The sequence below is a fragment of the Capsicum annuum genome, chromosome 4 (genome assembly GCF_002878395.1).
Source record: "Capsicum annuum cultivar UCD-10X-F1 chromosome 4, UCD10Xv1.1, whole genome shotgun sequence".
Taxonomy (NCBI): Eukaryota; Viridiplantae; Streptophyta; class Magnoliopsida; order Solanales; family Solanaceae; genus Capsicum; species Capsicum annuum.
Window position 1 is genome coordinate 31,136,972 of NC_061114.1, and position 14,162 is coordinate 31,151,133.

At 34.3% G+C, this 14,162-nt stretch overlaps 1 pseudogene; it reads right to left on the reverse strand.

Annotated features, from left to right (window-relative positions):
• Positions 1–11,413: 11,413 nt before the first annotated feature.
• LOC107869765 lies at positions 11,414–13,861 on the reverse strand (annotated as a pseudogene).
• Positions 13,862–14,162: the final 301 nt, after the last annotated feature.

The following is a 14,162-nucleotide window of genomic DNA, read 5'->3' on the forward strand; positions in this document are numbered from 1 at the left end:
GAACCTATATCACAATGAAATCTAGAATACAAAAGAGTATGGGAGTCCATACTTGGGAATGTACTGAGTATGCGGGGGTGGATGCAATATTTAAATAATATCATAAATACATAAGAAAATCATGCATGCTGACCATAATAATTCTCTTCGCTTGAATTATCTGAAACATTTTTCTCATAAATCATTAGTAGTAATACATGCTTCATAAATCTCGTAAATCATTTATCTCAACTCAAACTCTTTAACTCATGACTTAGAGTAACTCGGTAACTCAAGAGACTTAAGTCATTATGGACGTGGGAGTTTCTTATAATTGACATGACTACACCATGTGAGCCGCATGGAGTCCAATGTTTTTCCCTCCTAAGGAGAGAACCCCATATTGGCAGGGGTGTTGTACTCTTTCTAGGGAGTACAACCTCAATCTCATCTTCACAATCTCATACTCGGCCTTTGGCCCACAATTATCAACATCAATCCTATGGTGGCACGTAGTTTTAGGGAAAATACCAAATTTCCCACTCGGTACTAAATACTCCTCCCAGACTTAGCTCAAAACGCGTTAGGAAATCCACCTCAATCAATATCAACTCATGGTTCTATTATAAAGACCAAAACATAAATATATATCTCATCTAAAAATCATAAACATCTTATGGATTCCTAACTCAACACAAATTTTCTCAATATCAAGTATATTTGTTTATCAAATCATTTCAAATATCAAAAACTTCATGGAAACATCATAAGACTCATTCTTACCTCTCAATTTCACATATCAATATTCATTCAATAGTCGAATTTCTCATGAAAAGGCATAACTCATGACACTTGTGTCAAATCATTCAAAAATCATCAATTCGTAATAAAAATATTCAACTCATGGAACTTGACTTAAATTTCTTAGAAATCATCAATACATAATGATAATATACGGCTCATGGAATAAATTCTCAATTTAAGAAACATGATGGTGAATAATCATAAATATCAAACTTATTCAACTCAAATCTCATAAATCATTAATAAAGAAATTTGGGTGTAAACCCACTTGTAATATCATGTAAATCAATAATAGAAAGTAAATCCTTAGGCACAAGAATGGAAGGATTGTTCTTGTTCAAACCCCACATACCTTGGATTTTGATTTTTTTTTGGAGATGTAGAAACTTGTTTGGAACTTCTTCCTTAAACTTTGAGACCAAGATTCTTGATGCCTTTGACTTGGGGAACTTAATTTTTGAATCACTTTGAATCACTATGGAGGATTCTTGAATTTATTTGGAAGAAGATTGGATTTTTGGGTTTTAAAAGAAACCCTAATCTCTAGATGTTTCTTGGAAGAGAAAAGGATAAGAGAGAGAAAATGATCTCCTCTTCTCTACTTAGATATATGTATAGGGCCTTAAGGAGCAAAAATTACCAAAATACCCTTTTAAAAAAGTTAAAAATTGCAGATCGAGGCCTATGACGGTCGATCTGATGGTCCACCAAGTCGTCCATCACTCAAGTGCTAAATCTGGAATGTTCTGCCTCAGAGTGACGGTCAGAGTGACGTTCCGTCAAAGGGTGTGATGATCTACCAAGCCGTCCGTCACTCGAGACCTAGGAATGGGACATTTTGTCTTGGCCTGACGAACCCATTTAACGGTCGTCAACTTTTTGACGTTCCACCAACCAGGTCATCATACGATGTCTCAAAAAGAAGGTTACTTCCTTGGCTTGATGGTACACTTGATGGGCCACCAGGGACTTGACGGTCCACCAAGTCTACCGTCAAACCTGGGTGTTCTGATGCCGTTTAGTAAAATAGCCATAACTCCTTCGTCCTATTTCAGATTTTGATGAAATTGGTATCGATGGAAAGCTTATTCAATGCTATACATGAATCACTTTGGAATTCATACATATCCATTCAAAAAGATAGATTTAGGCTTAAGGAATAATCAGTGTATTACAGATTCCTACTTACAGAACGATTGGTCTTTCGTACAATACTCAATCTATTTTTATTCCACCAGATAGAATGGGTCCAGTGGAGTTAAAAGATTTAAAAAAAGTTTTGAAAGACCTATTTGACAAAGTTTTTATCCATCTAATGTCTCCCCTTAGGATGATATCATACTTTTCATGTGCAAAAATGATAGGTCTATTTATATGAGCATAAATTATCGTCAATGAAAAAGATGGGTCTCTTTACAGAACCAATGATCTTTTCGATCAGCTTCAAGGTGCTAAGTGTTTATCCAAAATAAATCACCATATGGGTTACCATCAGTTAAAAGTTAGGGAAACTGATACTCCCAAGAATGCTTTCTGAACCCAATATGGGAATTTTGAATTTATATATATGTTTTTTGGTTTAACTAGCACACCTGCAGACTTCATAGATCTTATAAACATGGTGTTTAAGCATTTTTTGGATATGTTCGTTATAGTTTTTGTTGTTGACATCTTGTTTTACTCTCGGAGTGAGGACGAGGATTTCAACCACCTCTAAATCATACTTTAGACTCTTAAGGATTGAGAATTATATGCCAAACTTTCCAAGAGTAAGTTCTGGCTAAATTTTGTGGCTTTCTTTGATCATATTATCTTTAGTGAAGGAATGAAGGTGGATCCCCAAAAGATTAAGTTGGTGAAGAAATGACTTGACCCATAACTCCAATTGATATTAGGAGTTTCTTAGGTTTGGCGAGGTATTACAAGATTTATGGAAAGTTTCTCTTCATAGCTGCCCCACCAACAAAGTTGACTTATAAAAAGGTAAATTTTCAGTGGTCTGATGCTTGTAAGGGTAGTTTTGATAAAGGATCAGTTGACTTCTACTCTTATTTTAACCCTACTCGAGGGTAATAAGGGGTTCATGGTATATTGTTATGTATCCCAAGTATGAATTAGTTGTGTTCTTATGCAACATGGTAAGGTTGTGCACATGCTTTTAGATAGCTCAAGGACCATGATAAAAACTACACAACCTATGATCTTGAACTAGCGGCTGTGGTTTTTACTCTCAAGATTTGGAATCATTATTTAGATAAAGTGTATGTATACATTTTCTCAGATCACAAGAGTTTGCAACATTTTTTCACTCAAGAAGAGTTGAATCTCAGTAAAAAAAGGCTTGAGTTGTTGAAATATTACAACATGAGTTTGCATATCACACAGGTAAGGCTAGCTTAGTCGTTGGTACTCTTAGCAGGTTATCTATGGGATGTCTTTCGCATGTGAAAGAAGAAAAGAGAGGATTAGTAAAGAAAATTCACAGGCTTTCTAACTTAGGAGTCTGACATTTGGAGTTAAAAAATGGAGGGTGATTGTTCACGAGATGGCTAAGTCTTCCTCAGGTGCCAAAGTAAAGGAAAGAAGATTTATGATCACGTGCTTATGTAAATTAAGGAGGGTTGCTCAGTAGAAGGTTTTAGCCTTTGAGATAGGAGAGATGGTATCTTGAGGTACCAAGAAATATTATGTATATCTGATGTTGATAACTTGCTAGAGAGGATTATGACTGAGGCCCATATTTCTAGGTATAATGTTCACCCTGGTTCTACTAAGATCTACCAAGATTTGAGGGAGTTATATTATTGAAATAATAAGAAGAGAGATATTGTTATTTTTGTTTCTAAATGTGCTAACTGTAAACAAGTTAAGGTGGAAGACCTAAGGCCTAGAGGCACATTGCAAGAGATATCTATTTTGTTATAGAAATGGAAGATGGTGAATTTGGACTTTATCACAGTCCATTTGCGTTCTCAAAATCAGTATGACTCTACTTGATTCATTATTGATAGAATGACCAACTTCACTCATTTTTTTCCTATATGGATGACTTATTTGTGAGAGGATTATGCGAATTTATACATTTAGGAGATTGTTAAGTTGAAAGGAGCACCTATTTCTATTATATCCGACAAAGGTACATGATTCTTTTCTCAATTTTAGAGATTTATTCAAAAAGATTTGGGTACACAGGTGAACCTTAGCACCACTTTCAATCCTCAAAAAGACGGGCAAGCAGAGCACACTTCCAGACTTTGGAGGATATGTTAAGAGTTTGCGTTATCAATTTTAAAGGTAGTTGTGTGGACCACTTGCCTCCTATTAAGTTCACTTAAAATAATAGCTACACTCTAGCATCCAAATGGTACTATTTGAGGCCCTCTATGGTAAGAGATATCGGTCACCTATTAGGTGGTATGAATTTGGTAAATGAAGATTATTAGGGCCAGACCTTGTACACCAAACAATGGATAAAGTTAAGGTTAATCGAGAGAGGCTTGGGAGAGGCTTAAGACTGCTTAAAGTCGTTAAAAATCCTATGCTGATATGAGGAAATAAGATTTGAAGTTTAAAATTGATGATTGAGTATTATTTAAAGCCTCTCCTATGAAAGGGGTGATGAGGTTTAGAGAAAAAGGTAAGCTCAACCCTCGTTACATTGGTCCTTATCAAATTAGGAGAAAGATTGAGAATGTTACTTATGAATTAGAGTTACCCACAAGTTTGGATCGGTCTATCCCATATTTCATGTATTTATGCTTAAGAAGTATATGGGTGACCATTCTTTGGTAGTTCCTGTAGGGTGAAATATTTTTTGTCCTATAAATAAGTTTCTATAGAGATTTTGGATCGTCAAATCCGAAAATTGTGGATCAAAAAAATTGCTTCAGTAAAGGTATCATGGTGTAACCATAAGGTGGAGGAGGTTACTTGGGGATCGAAGGAGGACATGAAGGCTAGATACTTTTTTTTGTTCTCGTCTTCAAATAAAGTTATTTGAGGTACCAATTCTATGCTTACTTTCAACCTTTTAATATTTATGCCTTAATGTTTTATGTGAATTATTATATCATTTTAAAAGTGTCTATAAAAATTATTTGAGGAAGACTAATCCCAAGGGGGGATAATGTAATACCTCATACAATTGTATACCCCTTTAGAGCAGCCTATACAACACTTGGAGTAAGTATAAATCATTTGGGTGGGTTAGATAATATTAAGAAAGTTTTAGACGTGATTCTAAGCTTGAGCATCGCATTGAATGAGTTCAATCCTTGGGGTATGCACCGCACAGACAGGTGTGAGAACCTACTAATTCATTTTCACTCTGGTTGCGTACCACGCAGGAGAGAAGGGCATTATGGATTTTGTGCTGCACATGCTTCCTTGCCTAACTGGTTGCATTTTAATTTTGTAAATTTAAGGGCATTTTGGTCCTTTCTTTAGTTAAAAATCATCTCCTATAAGTCGAAAACATTTTTCTATGTTCTTAATTGCCCTAAAACAAATTCACACCTCCCTTCTCATCCTCTCTAAGTCAAGAAACAACTCTACATCCATAAGTTAATCCAAAGATCATGTTTCAAGGTTTTTCTTATAAATTTGTCATCAAAAGATATGAAGAGCAAACCCTTCTCAAGTAAACTTTAAATCTATGATTTCAAAACCCTTTCACACTTATATATATTTTGAAATTAAATTAGGGTTGCAAGTATATGTATTTAGAATTTACTAAAGAATCATGAAATCATAATTTAATATCTTCTACTTGAAATTGCTCTTATCCATATATTAACTCAAATCTTAAAAGGATTAAATGATTTTTATTTGCTTTCATCCATTATTTAAAGTGTTTGAATGGTTTTTAGGTTTGATGAGTTTTATGTTGTACCAGTGCTCTAATGACACATGAATGAATTGACCTAAATGCTACATTATTTTACAAACATTTTAAAGAAATTATGACTCTTAATTGGTTAATGGATTTTATGAACTAATTGGATTGATGTTAAATAATCAGTTTATACATGAGTTCTACATGATGGGCACGACAAATTGATTGCAGACATTATATTTAATAAACGATGAAAAAGATGACTTGCAAGTCTTGGTATGAAGACAATTGTTTGTGCCTTTAATAGAAATGGAATTGGTTAATGATGTTTGATAATATGAAAAGGCTAAATCCGGGCTTATGGAGAATTAGATAGTTAACCGAGAAGGTGTGAATCTAAATGGTTCAACACTTGAAACCTGTATTTTACCGACATAGGAAGGATTTTATCCTTAATTAAACGACTTTATATTTTTGTCAGAATAATTGTGCTGGCCACATTGGTTTAATCTTGATTCATGCGGTAAACGTGGGGCTTAACCGGTCGAGTGTTGATTAGACCCATATAGCCCGTGGTGTTTAAACAGATGTCAGTGGTACCATCTAGTTCAAAAAATAAAGAATAGAACCTATATGTTTTCAGCCTTTAGAGTCACAACTGATATACTTCATTACACTTTGATTTTACTCTTATGACTATTTTACATGAAACACATCTAATCCATTTGCTTGTTCTGTATGCCTATATATACCACGTATTGACCATCTCCAGATGGTTACATCATTTCATGATATAGGTTCGGTGACACATTCTCATGGTAGAATGCACCACTAGGTTCATTCGGACAGCTCCAGCTTTGGTGAGCCCTCCATTATTTAGAATATGCATCTATAATAGATATTCTAATATTTATTTTATAATATTGTCAGGGCCTTGTCTCGATATAGGTGATCTTTTATCTATGGGTTAGAGGCTCTGTAGAATGATATTATGGATGATTAAAGTTTGGTTTTAGTCATTTATATTCAAGTTGAACTTTGTATTATTAAGTCTATCTCCGCAATTTAATAGTAAACATGCTTAAGTTATTACGCTAATAAGTCTTCTCGGACATTCATTGATCTGGATTACCCCAGGGCCTAATCCTGAATCATGAACCTACTGATTTAAAGGTTCAAATCGATGGACGAATGAATTTGTGACATATCAACTCAGGGCATTTAAGAATGGTAAAAGGTCAAATGCATCAAAAAGTTGAGATTACTTGCAAGCAACTTTACCCACTTAAGTAGTTGGTGAAGTCATCTAGCAAAAGCAAATTATTAACTTCTCCCTCAATTTTCTAACTGTTTTCTGTGTTCTCTTTGACCTCTTGTTATGAACTTAAAACATTAGTCTTTGTTCTGCTAAACCTTTAATTTTCTCATTGTTAAGTATGGTAATGCCTAAATTTGTAAAAACTTCAAACACTTTCTCCAACAATGACTAGAGAAGACACACTATTATTGTTGGGAAAAACAAAATAATCCCACCCAAAATAATATCCACACAATAGCAATAACAAGAGAGTAACAACGACACCAAATATTATAACGGGTAAATAAAATACCAATGGAGTAATGCAATAATTCTGATTACCATTTAGTAGTGTCAAATGACTACTACTCTTATAAAAGAAACAAAACTTTTTTATTTCACACAAGTTACTTTAATATTACTCCATACTATTTTCTCACAGACTATAGAATATCTGTGGGTTACTCTCTTTTCTCTCTATTGCTCTCTCTGTTTGGTGTATTTTGGAATGATGGTGAATTCATCTATTTATAGATGAACGTCCAGTTTAAAGTTTTACCTTCTTCACCTTATCAACTCCTTGGAGAGAATTTTGTAAAATCTCCCAAGCTTCCTTCGAGATGGTTGCATCAGCCACCTTCTCAAGCATACTATGATCCAGACATTGGTGGATGAGAGTGAGAGCATGTTGATCTTTCTTTCTTAACTTAATCAAGACATCTTTTTTCATTTTGAGACAGAGTCTCCTCATTGGCGAGTTTATATACCCTTTGTCTATAATGTCCCAAACATCTTGAGAACTAATAATGGCTTTCATAGCTAACCTTGTTGACAACAACAAAGAAGAAGATGAGTCAACATTGTGTTGGGTTCAAAATCGAGAGGGCATCATGCGGAAGCTTTTAATTTGCAAACCATATGACGATAAATCAGACGACAAAAAAATATAATACTAAAAGGCGTATTATTAATATGGTTTGGTCAAACGACTTGCATATTAAAATAATATTGAAAAAATTAAAATCTATTGGGAAAATATCCCCTAAACAAAACTCTTTAAACGACTACATTGTGGATTCTATTATGTTATGATATGAGAAATGGGTATTCTATTTATAGATATCCAAAACCTTTCTATAAGAAAGAGGTTAGCCAAATATGGAAAAGTTTTATATTTTCCTTTCATGAAAAGTAAAAGTAATTATGGTTACTTTTATTTTCTTTCTAAGAAAAAATAAAACTTAATTTTGATAAGAAAATCTGGGCAAAAATCCTAACAAATCTTCCATTTTTGGCTTGATTTTCTTGCAAAATATTCTTGATCCTCCTTCTTCTTGTGCATAATCTTCGTTCTTCACATATTCTTCCTATATCACTGTTGTTTGACATGCTTTAAAAATTGAGCCTCTTTGGGTTAAAATATATTAGCCCTTTTCGGGTTAAAAAATATTGAAGCCCTTTTGCAGGGTTAAAAGTGAGCTTTATTTTCAAATATGTGACAGCAAAATTATTGAAATATGGTTGACAATCATCTCCACACGTAGCTTTTGGACATATATCTTCACTATCATCAAACTGGTTGCAACTTTGATCTCAACATGTCCACAATCTGAACCATAGGATCTTTGAACCATAGACTCTGATACCACTTGTTGGGTTCGAAATCGAGAGGGCGTCATGCGAAAGCTTTTAATTTACAAACCATATGATGATAAATCAGACGATAAAAAAATATAATAATAAAAGGCATATTATTAATATGGTTTGGTCAAACGACCTACTTATTAAAATAATATTGAAAAACTTAAAATCTATTGGGAGAAATCTCGTCTAAACAAAACTCTTTAAACGACTATATTGTGGATTCTATTATGTTATGGTTTGAGAAGGGGGTATTCTATTTATAGATGTCCAAAACCTTTCTCTAAGAAAGAGGTTAGCCAAATATGAAAAAATTTTATATTTTCCTTTCAAGAAAAGTAAAAGTAATTATGGTTACTTTTATTTTCTTTCCAAGAAAAAGTAAAACTTAATTTTTGTAAGAAAATCAGGACAAAGACCCTAACACATTGTTAATGGCACTCACAGAAGATGATACGGATGATTACAGTTCATGGTATCTCGATAATGGAGCAAGTAGTCATATGTGTGGATACGAAGACAAGTTTGTGGAGATTAAAAAGACGACGAGAGGTAATGTGTCTTTTGGAGATACCTCAAAGATTCAAATTGAAGAAATAGGAACGATTTTGATATCCTGTAAAAACGATGATCATCTATTGCTCTCTCTGTTTGGTGTGTTTTGGAATGATGGTAAATTCATCTATTTATAGATGAACGTCCAAGTTTTAAACAATCAAACACCATGTCACAATACCAAATTACAAATTCATGTTACAACACTAATCTTTCATATTCATGTCACCACATTAAGTATGTTGCAATACTAATTTTATTTAGTTCAATGAGTCGTTGCTCTATGGAGGAAGTAATATGCTTACCTAGTAATATATATATATATATATATAGGATATAATTAAAAGTTATTCATTTCTGATGAATCTAATGGTGGATACAGCTATACTAGGTAGAGGCTAATTAGAAAAATAATAAAGAGACCCATAATTTGTAGATTGGTTGATCGAAAAGCTTAGACAAGAGTAGGGCATTCCATATGTCTTTACTATCCGCTAGCTGGTGGTACTGATTTCAAATTCCATATTTTTCATCGTATTGACCTAAAGTCTTTCTGTGATACAACTGAATTCAAATAGAATTAAAGAAATATAAATGTGATAAGACAACAAATTTTTTGGGGTTCATCATCTGAAATCCCAAGAAGTAAGTCAGGAAAAAGGGGATCGAGGACAGCTTTCATATGCGTTCTTTGCAGTATTATTATAATGGGCTTCTAGAGAACTACTCTAATCGGATTTTTCTCCGGATTGAGCACGATCACTATATCTTTGATTTTTCTTTATCTCTCCTCGGCTTGAGCCGAGTGGATGATACGTGGTGTGGTATACCTGATCGTTTAGTCAACAAGACGTACGTAAGTCAACATAGCTCCCTTCGTAAGAATAAGAATGAACTTCTATGAAAGAGTTTCACAGGAATTGTCTTGATCGTCGGATATCATTGAGAAAGAAATAGGAAGAAGTGTTATCGAACGATTTCCTGCAATTCTTCCCAGTATGGAATGAGTAAATTCCGGGTAACTTTCTGTATTCCTTAAGGTTACAGGTGAAGCTTACTTCCTGCGGTAGCCCCTTGGACCTTAGCCTCTTAAGGGTTGGATTCTAGTGGCGGGCTCTTGGGTCGTCCGGACCCAATACTATTGACGTGAAAGATAAATTTATATGTTAAAATGGTAACAAATAGTAGGTTTGAACCCATGAATCATGTGTCTTCAAAATCAAATGGGACCATCATCATGTGATGTACACATGAATAATTCAAGAAAACTTCGATATATATTTGATATGTTTACAAATGATGAAATGAAAAAACACTTATCATCCAATACATGGACCGAGTGCATTCTCTACAATAAATTACAAGGGAAAAAAAACACTTCTCGTCCATCACATGGACCGAGTGCATTATTTACTTTAAAAATACAAAAGCAAAAAAAGTATAATTTTGATACAAAAGAAAAACATGGAAACTCAATGTCAAAAATTATTGAGTTATAAAAAATCACCATGGACCAGGGAATGTTCACGGACAGTGGTAAGAATCTATCAAATTTAAATTCTGAATCCGCCTTATGTTCACACAAACTATCGTTCACGATCATTAAATGATAGCCTAAAACCCCACTTGGCGAATCACTTTTTCGTTGGGGTCGTACTCGTATTCTGATTAGTTTGATTACTTTGATCAGCATTGGTACCAATCACATCAGAGGAATCAACAAAACTTTTAATACGTTGAATCACGAGATTGAGTGTATCTTCTGCCATGTTCGTGAAACATGCACGGAACCAACCTGGTTCAGTACAATGGCATGACGATCCGGGTGAAATATTTAGCTAGACTTCATAAACTATTTTCGGTTATCTTTCTTTTACGGGTATGCAGAATCTATATAGTAGAAACAACAACTTCAATAAAAGTTCAAGTATATAAACAAGAACACAATGAAGTATATCAAATACCCTCAACACAAGATCAAAATGACCTTTCCAAGAGGTGTATTTTATTTTTCAGAAAATAGATGAAATAGAAATGAATAAGACCAAGTCGTCCGAATTCACGGACTTTCCTTAAGGAATAATTCCCCTTACTGTACCCGAGGTTATGGAATCTTCCTCCCAAGATAAAATGGCCTTCAATCCGACTATAGCGGTACCTCAAATAGGCGGATTCTTTGAACGCACAGAACGTTTTGATTGATCACACAGAATATTTATAAAGAAAAGAAAAGAGTTTTTATTCTGAAAATTTCATACCAAACCTGTAGAAGAAACCAGGTTTATATAGCCACAACATGCCTCTTCTACAAAGAAACAATGGTTCACTTCAAAGGTTACACCTTTGTTGTAAATTCATGTCTGTTCATCAAAGATTGCATCTTTTCCTGAACAGTCATCTCATTTCATGAATTAGTGTCACTTCATTCAAGGATTACATCCTTCTGAAGCATCATTTCGAACCATTGCAACCTCCTGTAGCCTCAGTTCAGAACAATGTATCGTTTCTGAAGCACTAGTTCGAAAACAATGCATCAGTTCACTTGAAACAGTGCAACTGTTACTGCATGTATATATAAATGAAGGTCCGAAACTATAGAAAAAATTTACTGCATTTTTTCCTTTGCATTCTTCGGAATTCAAATAAAGTTTGTCCAAAAAAATAGATCTCATCGATCATTTGCCGAAGCAGAAGCCAAGCGACAACAACGACAGCGCGAGGCATCTATTATTTCTTGCCTCACTTGTCATGTAGAGTAAGTGTTCTTGATTATAAACACTTTCAAGTTCTCTTCTTCCACCAATGTGGGAGAAAGAGTAAACTTTCTAATTTAGAAGTGGACTTTTCATTTTAGTGTCTCTATTTTATTCTCCATTTTTCCATTCACACTTTTCATATACTATGAACCCAACATTTTCTTCCGTAGCTCAATTTCTGCTTCAAATGTATTGGACTTTAGTAAATGTCTCATATCTACCCAACAAAATAAACCCGCATTGCTTTCCAGGCAACTAATTCCAGTACACTCAAGTCCTTTAACTAGCATGGCATGTATTTTCTTGAGCCTCTTCTGATTTTCGGAGATGTATTTCTTCGTAAACCTTTTATCAGAGAGCATGGCCGATAAAAGGTACTGAGTTTGCGAAGAAATTAACCCGAAAGTGGACATTTTTGTAGCCGCGGAGACAATAACTGGGTCGTTTGAGTAAATCGCACCAATTCGGAAACCAGGAAGACCTAAATCTTTAGAAAGGCTATAGACAATGTGAACTCGATCCCAAACATCGGTGAACATGTTATTTTCGATTAGCACTTCCATGACACTGACGAATTTAGGCGAGTTAAAAACCGTGCCCGAATAAATTTCATCGCTAATGAGATGAATGCCCTTCTCCCCAACGGAGCTAACAAGTAGCTCGAGCTCGTTTTGAGTTAGTGTCGTGCCCAATGGGTTCGAGGGGTTCGTCACCAGTACCCCTTTAACTCTTAGGTTGCGACTTTTCGCTAATTTGTAAGATTCTTCAAGAGCGGATTCTGTAATTCTGAAGCCATTTGAACTTGAACATTGTATTGTCACTATCTCAGCCCCAGTTCTCCACTTCAAGTCTCTATCAAACCTGCATATGTACACAAGTAACATAAGTACGTAACCAATAATTTAACTATACATGTCGACAGTATAAAGAATTAATTTTTTACAATATTGTGAAATACTAGTGGTCAGAGGTCCATGAATGATAGATAAATGTATGTTACGTGTTTCGAGAAGTCAAATATACTGATAGTATAAAAAAGAAAAAGTGTAACATATACGTACCCAGGGTAGTAAAGGGTAGGAAGGAGAAAAGCATCGCCTGAGTTGGAGAGGCAAAACATGAGCGTCTCATTTGCGGAAGTAGCGCAGCAGTGAGGACGAGCTTGTTTGGATTAAAGGTAACTTTGTTCCCTCTTATTTCGGACATAAATTGAACGAATGCCTGCATTAGTTAAAAATAAAAATGTGAGATTATGATAATCTGACAAGTACTCTATACGTGAAAATTTAATTATCATTTGAAAAATATATTTAAAGTGTGAGTTATGTAATGTACATTTTTGAATTCAGGAAGGCCGTGGTAATATTGAAATAAAGCAAGTTCTCTAAATATAGACTCTCCATTTCTCTTAAATCCAGCTGCATCTGGGTTTTGGGCAAGCCAAGACTCTGATAAATCAAAAGAAAGCTGCACAAGAAAATAAATAAACAAACAAACAAATCAGAGGATATTCAGGGTAAAAAATCAGAAGAATATTTAATAAAATCAGACAACAAGAAATGGGAAGGTGCAGATAAATAAAAAGCAGAATATATAAGCAAAAAATTTGATTATAAACTATAGTGTCATAATATTGCAAGTACCTGATTCTCTGCAAGACCCATTTGTATTATTCCTTTTGGATTTTGAACTTCATCGTACAGGTTCTTTTCGTACTCTTGCCATCGTAGGAAATACGACGAATCCTGTCCGTGTGAATTACACGTGGCTTTTTCTGATAAGATTTCATATTAATTGGTGTTAAATCACGGAAAATTTTTGGAAGAAATCACCAGTGTGGCTTTGGAGTTCTTCAAGAAAATGAAAAGAAATGTATGTTTTGTTGATAAGAACTTGAATTTCTTTTCTCAGAGAGAGAGAGAGAACGAATGAAAAGGGAGTAGAGAGTTTTGGAGAGACTGTAGACTTGTAAGAATGATGAATGATTTGTTTGTTGGCATTTGCTGGCATATAACAAGGCTATATATATAGGAATTTTAGCACAATCATGAAATACAAGTCAGCATAAGTATATGACTTTGAATTATTATATTTTTTTTGTTCTTTTTTCGAACAAATAATTGATTAATTCAGTGGCATGTATTGCCGAGATGTATTGCTAATATAACGCGTTTTTTTGCACCATATCATTTGATATATTTCACTTATATATAAGCACATTTAAGGGGTTGTTTGACATGGTATATGAAGAATATTATAGGTTGTATTAGTAATTTGTGATTAATTATGTTAGATA